The sequence below is a fragment of the Mizuhopecten yessoensis genome, unplaced genomic scaffold (genome assembly GCF_002113885.1).
Source record: "Mizuhopecten yessoensis strain PY_sf001 unplaced genomic scaffold, ASM211388v2 scaffold8593, whole genome shotgun sequence".
NCBI lineage: Eukaryota > Metazoa > Mollusca > Bivalvia > Pectinida > Pectinidae > Mizuhopecten > Mizuhopecten yessoensis.
This window is the reverse complement of record NW_018407625.1, coordinates 147366-157368: the sequence shown is the minus strand read 5'-3', so window position 1 is coordinate 157368 and position 10003 is coordinate 147366.

Genomic DNA, 10003 nt, shown 5'->3' with positions numbered 1-10003 from the left:
TGTACAAATGGTTGGGCTGAACCCCATGAGGCTGAGGGGCGGGGCCAAAAGGGGGCAATTTAGCTATAACCGACTTTTTCTGTAGAATTATGCCATGGATATCGATCATATTTGGTCAGAAGCATTCTTGGGAGGCAGGGATTCAAAATTGTACAAATGGTGAAATGGTTGAGATCCCCACGGTATAACCATACATACAATTGTAGAGTATAAAGAGAAGAATGCACATTTGCTTCCAGTATGGCCTAGGGTCTAGTCCCACCCTTTGAGACATTGTGCCTGGGTCATAACTTTGAAACGGTTGAGATTCACACCCCAGAACTATATATACAAATGCTTGGCATAAACAGACAAAAGTAGTCATGTATTAGAATAGACCCTGGGGTCTGACCGAACCCCAAGGGACCTATGTAGTTTCTTTGTCACAGCATGGAAACAGTTGAGATCCCCACCCTATAACCATGCATATATACAATTGCTGAGCATAAAGACATTAATGCACATATGCTTCAAGGATGGCCCTGGGGTCTGCCCCACCATTGTTGACCCCTGGGTCATAACTTTAAAACGGTTGAGATCCCCACCCCAAGACGATAAATACAAATGCTGGACAAACAGAGACGAATGCAGTCATGATATTATAATTGATCCTGGGGTCTGGCCACAACCCTAGGGATCTAGTTTCTGAGTCACAGCATGGAAACAGTTGAGATCCCCACCCCATAACCATACATAAAATTGCTGGGCATGAAAAATCTAATACAGACATAATACAAGAATTGGAATTGGGATGTGGCATATTCCCTTGAATCTCATTTGAAGAATATTTTGCCCTGATTGCTTCGATATCCAGGTGAGCGATACCGGTCCTCTGGGCCTCTTGTTTTTAAATGGTCTGTGCTGGCCAGCTGGCTGATATTTCTGACAACTCTCGCACCACTAATTGAGGTACATGTAAGTGACAAACGTATTGCCCAAATGTAACTAATATCATAATACTAATTTTAAAATGTCACTGTTTAATATAATCTATATGATGTGAATTTACTGTTCCGCACTGCAAGGAGAGGATCAGCATAGGTAATACGGTTTGCTTATTCCCTTTTGAACTTAATACTCTATGATAAAATGTTCATAAATGAAATGAAATTTTCTATAACGCAAAATTATTGTTTTAAAGTGCTGAACTAGCTTATATTATCAGTGATGGGTGCTGAACATAAAAAAGTGATACAATATACTAAAATATCTTGTTGCCATGCATGTTTGTTTTTCTGGTTCTGGTTTAAGCTGAAACAAATTGTGACAGTTATTTGCTATTCCTTGTTCACAATAACAAAACTATTTGTGTACTTGGCATACGTCAAGGTAAGGCGTAACCCTTTAAAAAAACATGAATAAACACAACCGTAAATGCAAGCGCTGTTCAGGTGGTGCGAGAGATTTGTGTCTGACACATATTCTATGCTCTGTTTCTTTTGTACTTGTTATTGCAAGAAGACACCTGTAGATAAAAAAAACCAGGTCACGTAATTGAGGCCATAGTTTTCTATTAGTGCCAAAAAATGCACACGGGCTTGCTTCCATTATTATAATATAAAACTTTAAAAACATATTGGATGCAATTAGAAAAGCATCCCATCTTATTATTTTCTGTTTAATATTATTTAAAAGGACCCTCTTAGGACTGTGGCCTATATAGCTCACCCTTTTGGCCCCTGTGTGCCTCCTTTGAGCAGGTTAATAAACATTTGAGCGTGTGTATACAAGCATTTAAACATATTTTCACCAGAAAACACACGTTGCGCTCTACTACCAGATAAATGGATCCTGCATTACTACTTTAACTCTGAAATACTGAGTGCTTCGTTGTGCACAAAATGGGGCCATTATCAGAATGAAAAGATTCATGGACACGTGACTACATAATACGTGTATAGCAGGATATATACTAGTATATATATATCTACATATGAATAATTTCTTAGTCAAATAGGAAAGCTCATATTTTTTTCACTTGATAAATTGCAAACGAGATTACCAAAAAAGAGCAGAAAATATTTTCTGTTTTGTAGGAAATCTGGTTTTGAGCCTATATAATTACAGGGACGGAACTTTCCCTTGTCGGTGTGGATTCATTTAGAAGCAACAACAATCAGTGTTTTTGTTTTGTATTGTTTTTCTGTTTAAAAATGTTAGTGTAGTGAAAACATATCAGGAGATCGAGAGGGGAATTCTAGACTGGAAAGAGGTATGGCGGAAAACTGCCCATATTTCCCTAAGTCGGCATTTATGAAACGGGAAAACAAATTAAGGAATAAAACATTTCGTGTATCAAAAATGCATACAAAATATATAAACCCAATTGAATATGAATTTTTTTAACAGCTGAGATATTAGGTATTGCTAATATGATACTGCAAATATAGCCACATACACTATATCTATGAAAGTGATGGGGTTTCCCGAACTTAAAAAAATACTTTCAACACTTTCCCATCTGAGGACCAACTTTTGAATAAACTTTTTGTGACCGTGATGTAATATGCAAAAACAAATCGTATTACGGAAAAGTGGTCCTCCTTTGGGAAAGTGCTCAAATAATGAAAAACAGGGTTGATCAAGTTTCTCTAAACTGCGACAAGTGTTTCTCGGGTTAAATCAGTTTGTAATTGCCAATATCTATATGTTCTATGTAGCCGAATGTGTAACGCAGTTTACTTGTGACTAAAAAATAAACGGTGCAGGCATGTGATCATTTTCCTTAATAAAGCAATATTTTGTTTTTCAAATCTATGGAAAATTTTGTTTACATTTTAATAACATACCTATTGATTTATCAGGTTTGTTAGTAATAATTTCGTTATTATTTAGTGCGACATGCGGATTATCGCCCGAGACCGGATACTTTCTCAGAACTCATTCTGAATGCTACCGATTTACCGAACGCAGGAAGTAGTGATGAAAATTAAATCCCTTCAAAACTGTTTCGTATAGATTGCACGATCTTGTATTACATATAAGCGTATAATTTGTTATAAATCAATATAAAAAACGTGAAATAAGCATTGTGTTGAGCCTTTATCGTTAAACGCATGTATTAATACCCATGGCCTTAAATTCGTCTGTTTACAATAATCTATTCTTAGACACAGAATTCCGATATAGCTACGTATACCTGTAAAAAAATACCTGAGGACGCGTCATAACAGTACACGGTTGGATGCGCGCACTAGCGTAACATAACTTTGGGGAAATAGGCATTGCAACCCGCCATACCTCTTTCCCAAGCTTCGACAAATTAAAACTTATGTATTAAACGTTGGACATACAACTACAACGCCATGTTCTGTTGCATATGGTTCAACATTATTTAAGGTACGTTGTATGTCCAAAATCTGTTTATTTTCTAGTTTTTGTCATGTTAAGGTCGAAGCAGGCTCAACTGCGACTCAACTAATGGACCTGAGGTCAAGTGCAAAAGAAAAATACCCCAAAAAAACGTCAATTAATATAATGGGGCAGTGTGCATATTTGCACACGGTGTTGTAATTGCTTGGCAACAGTAACACTGTGATGCACACAGGTGAGACATTGCACACGTACCGTCTATATTGCTATTGAGTATAAATAGGGCGGCACCTTCCTTAGGAACATAACCAACGCAACATTTGCCACCTGTTCCACGTCGATTTTTAGAAGAATTTTGTCTGATCTAAGATGTCGTCTACAGGTAGGATATTTTTGCACATTGTATTATCAGTTAAAGTATTACACAGTTAAGATCATGGAAAGATACGCACCTAGCGTTCGGTTAACAAATGATACTTGATAAATATATATATACTAATCACAGAATGCTGGATGGGTATCGATGCCACGCCCCTGGGCGTATAAGATATACCAAAGGTACTATATACATACAATAGATATGAAATACACAAACTGTAGATTATTATTATGTTTATTACATCTTTAGTATTGTTATAAAGCTGGTCTATCTGTCCCCACAACGATCTTAAAATCTAACTCAGGGTGTATTGTATAAAAACACATTCTGTTTAGCGATATTTCATAATCATTCTGACCTATTTTGCATATTAATAGGGTTGACGTCATTAATAAGAACTTCACGGCTAATGGGTCTCCTAAATTCTGATATATCAGCAAGAACTATAAATTCATATATCCCCTTTAATTGTGATTTCTCTCGTGAGTGCCTTGACTGACCACAAACTGTCCCGACAGTTTCACATAACTAACCAGGTACTGTAATGAGACTCGGTTTCGCGCAAACAATCGTCTGGGTTAGGATTTGTGGACGGCGTCGGAATGGAAAACATTACTATATCTATTGACTAATTGAGGTTTGCGACTTTTTTTTCTTTTTCTAAAAGTTAGACTTATAAAATTGTGTCCGTGGATTTTAGGTACAAATGTGACGTGCTCTGCTGGACGGTGTACAACTGGCCCAGAATGTCACTGTCAAGGTCCGACCAAGTGCCGATGTGATGGGGATTGCAACTGTCCGAATTGTGTTCCTAAATGCCAATGTTCTGGTAAGTTTCACTATTTTAGATATCCATTTTGATATGGGATGCCATAGTAAATCAATCTAAAACATTTGTTAGTTAAATTTATGCAATTGATCATAGTTTTTTTTTTAACTAAAAACAGTTTAGAATGTCTAGTAACCATTAGGAGCCACTATATGTAATTGTTATGGCAACAATACATTCCGTTTTTCTTATTGTAGGTGATATTTGCTCTTGTGGCAGAGGATGCACCGGACCAGACAATTGTTTCTGCAACCGCAGCTGCAGTTGCAAAAATTAACCCGCCTTCTTTGTTTGTTGTCATTCTCAGTTTTCCACCACTCGGTCTCTGTCTCTTAAAGGTGTAAAAATGTAGCAGTTTTTTTCTCTCAAATAAAATACATATGCTTCGAATACAAGTAATATAGATGGAAACTGTATAACAAATATGATTGTGTTTTTTTAATTTAAATTATGTCTGATTATCATATTTAGATTTCGGAAAAAATGTTATTCCACATTTGATGTTGACTTCAGTGTTGTAAAAATATAATAAACAAAACATGATTAGTATTCCTTCTTTGGTTTATTTGTGTAAACCCATGGGTGCCACGTGCACTGTATACAATAGAATGTCGACTTATAAGAAGTGTAGAGTAGTCATACGAATTCGTCATCTCCAGACAACAGAAATCAGACAAGGGTGATCTAGTTATTTATCATGTGTCGTGAGCAGCTGTATATATTTTATTAAGCAATAGGCAAAAATGCCTTTGTGCATTACATAATAACAATCCACGTAGGTGGTACAGGTGGAGTGAAACATGAACATCGACAATGAAATACATTTGTAATTGGTAATATGAAATAGGCACTGCCTATAAGCAAGCGCACATAGTTCGGTAACCTTTGTGATGATAGTGTAGATCTCGGGCGCCTGCAGCGCCCCAGCTAAGGGCTTTAAGGTTACAAAACGAATAGAATCCCTCCTTAGGACAAAGGTGCATCAAATATTCTGACATGAAAAAGAAATAAATGGTGGTTATAAAAAATAGAATCTTAATTAAGAAAACCTGCAAGATATTTCATGTAGGCATTTTTGTTGTTATTCGTATAAAGTTATATACGTCTCTGTTTCAACACCTTTGACAATATATCGCCTGATCCCTTTTAGCATCAAAATTTGTCAAGACAAAATGACAGAAATAGGATCTAATTTGCAATATTTGTTAAAAAGGCAAAGTATTGCAATGCAATCCATAGTCACTCAGCGGTAAGAATTGCTATCTTTAACAAGCAATACACTTATGTCAGGAAGCATAGGTCACAGTGAGGTTATAGTGATCTACTTCACTCCTCCATCCCAAGATGTCCTTGTTCTTCAAATCAGATTACTCAGGGTGAAATAGTATAGAATGCCCCGGACAAACATTTTTAAATGCAAAGGTCAAAGGTCAAGTCATTGATCACAATGACCTTATTATGTGCACTCTGACATCCCAAGATGTCCTCGTACATCAAATCTAGTTACTCCGGGTAAAAAATGTATAAAAGATATGCCGTGGACGAACATTTTCAAAAGTAAAGGTCAAAGGTCAAGTCATATGTCACAGTAACCTAAACCTTATGCACCAAATCTGGTTACTGCATGTGAAATAGTATAGATGATGTGCCCCAGGACAAATATTTTCAATGTAAAGGTCAAAGCATAGGTCACAGTGAGGTCATACAACTGGAGTGACCTTCTAAATTCTTGCACTGTGCACGCTGCCACCCAAAGCTGTCGTTGTTCACCAAATCTGGTTACCCCAGGTGAAATAGTATAGAACATATGTCCCTTACAAATTTTTCTGACGGACGGACAGAAGGGGTGCAAACCTAGCCCCCCCCCCCCCTCCCCATTTTTTTTCAGTTCATGGATGTTTGCCTAAATTGCCTAGCCCGATGCCCCGAACTCGTAAAAAATGTCTATGTTCACTATGAAACATGAGTTGGGCTTGTATATTTTTCTTCAAAATCAACATGTAAACTATAGTTCACTTATTACTATGTTGTATATATCTTAGCCCTGTCCCTTGCATGAGTGCATTCCTGGGTGATGACAGACCTGGCTGGGGAAAACTTTGGTATTTGTCTATTATAAAAATAATAATTTGAGGTTCCTATATACCGCTTTATCACAACCTAGTTCGTAGGTCATCTTAAAGTGATTCATAAATTATTATCCGTGGTCATAGGACCTTTGCAACCAGCCAATATCGTTCTCAACTCCCTGGGAACCATACATCCGGTGCTGCCATTCCGGCACTCACAGTTAGCATTCTACAATTATAGCACTGCCCAACCACATACTCATTTATAGCTGTGTAGACTGGAACAAGCGGAGCAAAGATACTACGATAGAGGTTCGAAACCTTTAAAACTATTCAAACTTGGTGAAAATGGAAGCCCGCACAGGTCACCGAACGACACGGTGAAAGGTCATACACTGTGCGTACCCCAGATGGCGCTGTGTATCGTCGTAACAGGCGACACTGCATAAGACCAATGAACAGCCCCATTATGAATTCAGGCCAACTTTCGAAGTACCCGATACATCACAGGCTTCAGACCTGGCCTCCGCCCGTACAGGCACAACCCAAGATAGTGACAAACCAGATGGTGGCATTTCATCTGATCCTGAAAATCCAACACCTACCCCGACAACCCAAAATGTGCCAGGATCACCTCGGCCCAAGAGTAGTCTGAGCCAACACATTCTTAGTTCTGGTCGCATGGTACAACCAAGAGTTACTGTTTCTATGTGACATTTAAAATGTTGTTGTGACAATTCAAGGTGTTCCGTGTGACATTGATCAAATATTGTGGTATTAATTGGTTGAGATCAATTACATTTTCATGTGTATTTGAATGTATTATTTGCGATTCTGTGAATCAAATACTAAATACTCAAATAAAAATAACAATCAATTTTTCAAAAATAGTCTCGGTGTAAACAAAATAAAATATTTATTTTCACATATACCCAAAAATAAGAGTGATCCTTAGCAAAATGTGAGCAGTATATATAGAAATTGTCGCCGGACGACGGAAGCCCCACCACAGTATAACCTCACCGAGACCGTCAGGCTAGGCAAAACTACACTAAATATTGTTTAAAATAGTACCACCGATACCTGTGGACTTTATCCGTATTAACGAGTTACTTCCCTTTAAACTACAATAAAAAAAACCATACGTGCATGTACTGTCCGGGTGGTATTTCATGGTGTGACTATATAATGTAAGGATGTGATTACCTGTATCGGGATGTCACCGTATGTGTGAGCACGTGACAATGGTGGTAATTAGATGTGTTAGTTCCAGGATGCACGTGAAGGTTGTCGGATAGGTGATGTTTGGCCGTATACAAGTTCACTCTTTCATCATATATTATTAAAAATTTGTCAAAACCTCTCTTGTTGTGTCCTCCCAAAGGAGATGAATAGGTGAACCCATCGTTTTATCTAAAAACGGTCCAATGGAGACTCTGCTAGATAGAGTAGCTGGAGGGATTCTGAAGTGTCATTGCCAATATCCTGAACATTTCGGGAACAGGACAGGCCATGCCACTTTAAGCAATGCAAATCCCGTTTGATTACCTGTCCTACAAAAAGAAAGAAAACAAAAACAAAAACAAGACATTTCTTTTAAAAAGTTAAACGGAAGAGTTTTGATGTATGTGGTTATAAGTCTTAAAAAGCGGTGTACCTATTACATTCCTTCAAACATATGATTAGGGTTTACCCTAACCCTAACCCTTTTGGTAGTTCAACGGGAGATAACTCGCAAATGTGAGTCTATGTCGGCGCCAACTCAAATATCGAACGGACTATCGTATAAATGTGTGGCTTCGGTGTTATTTTGTACACCTTAGATATCAAGTAATCGTAATAAGATATGGAAAGCATAAGATATCGTGACATCTGAAATTGCAAGTATACAGAGACGCCAGATAAACATATGAGGCGTGTAGCCCGGTGCCATTTTGAGATATAGGTACCAAATTACACGATATGTTCGTATTTTACACAAAGCAATCATTTTGTAGAAACTGTGTTGTCAACAAATTCTGTATGAGTCAAAGGACGCAGGGAACCCTAAAACTATCTGAAACGGCTCTACCAAAGCCAACTCGCTTTTAAACTCAAATCCACTTCGCTTTTCTATTTACCACGTATCTATTTTGTTTTACATAATAACCGATCCTATGGCCCCAATATCACGTAGGGGTGGGGATGGGGGTGGGGGTGGGGGGATTAAATCTTAATAATCAAACAAGAGGCCCAAAGGACCTATATCGCTCACCTGAATACGTTTAAAATATTTGGTAAGAAGTAGAGATATAGCACTCCATGGCAGTTGCTGTAAGTACATATGGAATTTCAGAAAGATCCATCCAGAACTTGAGATATAGCGAGAACAAACTTCAAACAGAGCCCAAGCCCTATGCTCCTTGGGGGGTCATACCCACCGTTTATACAAAATTGCTTCCCCTTTACCCAAGGATGCTCTACACCAAATATGGACCAAATCCTTTCATTCCTACAAAAGAAGAAGGATTTAAAAGAATAATTTGCTGTGTTTCCCCTATTGGGCCCCGCTCTTAAGGCCCCTCGGGGGCTAGACCCGCGGTTTATACAAAATTAGTTCCCCTTCACCCAAGGATGCTTCACACCAAATATGGAACAAATCCTTTCATTCCTACAGAAGAAGGATTTTAAATAATAATTTGCTATGTTTCCCCTATTAGGCCCGCCCCTCAGGCCCCCGGGGCCCAGACCCATTGTTTATACAAATTGGTTCCCCTTCACCCATGGATGCTGCAGACCAAATATTGAACAAATCCTTTCATTTCTACAGAAGAAGAAGGATTTTAAAGAATTTGCTATATTTCCCCTATTGGGCCCCGCCCCTTAGCCCCCATGAGTGCCAGACCTATGATTTATACAAAATTGAGTCCCCGTGGCCTAAGGATGCTCTGCTCCAGACCAAATTTAGTCAAAATCTACTAAAGTCGAGAGTGCACGTGGTCAGAAGTTGGATGTGTGACCAACCGCACGTTACAAAAGTCACTTTAAACATGCGGTACTGCGAATATACTGTAGCAATCTCTTGAAATATAGAACAATTACTCAGGAGTCCCTTCAGATGTGCGTAACTAAGATAAAATCAGTCATTTGAAACAAACGATAATGCAACCGGAAGTCACCGATGCTTTGCAGTGATGCAATAAATATGTCACTTGAAACAAACGTCGCTTTAACCGGAAGTCAAATTAGATGAGCAGTACTAAGATTAAGTCAGTCACTAGAAACACAGGTCACTTTTCCTTATGTTACATATAAGATGCCTCTATTGAAATTAAAAACGTTTGACAGCGACTAATCACTTTGTACAATATCAAAATGAGCCGTATAAAAAGATCG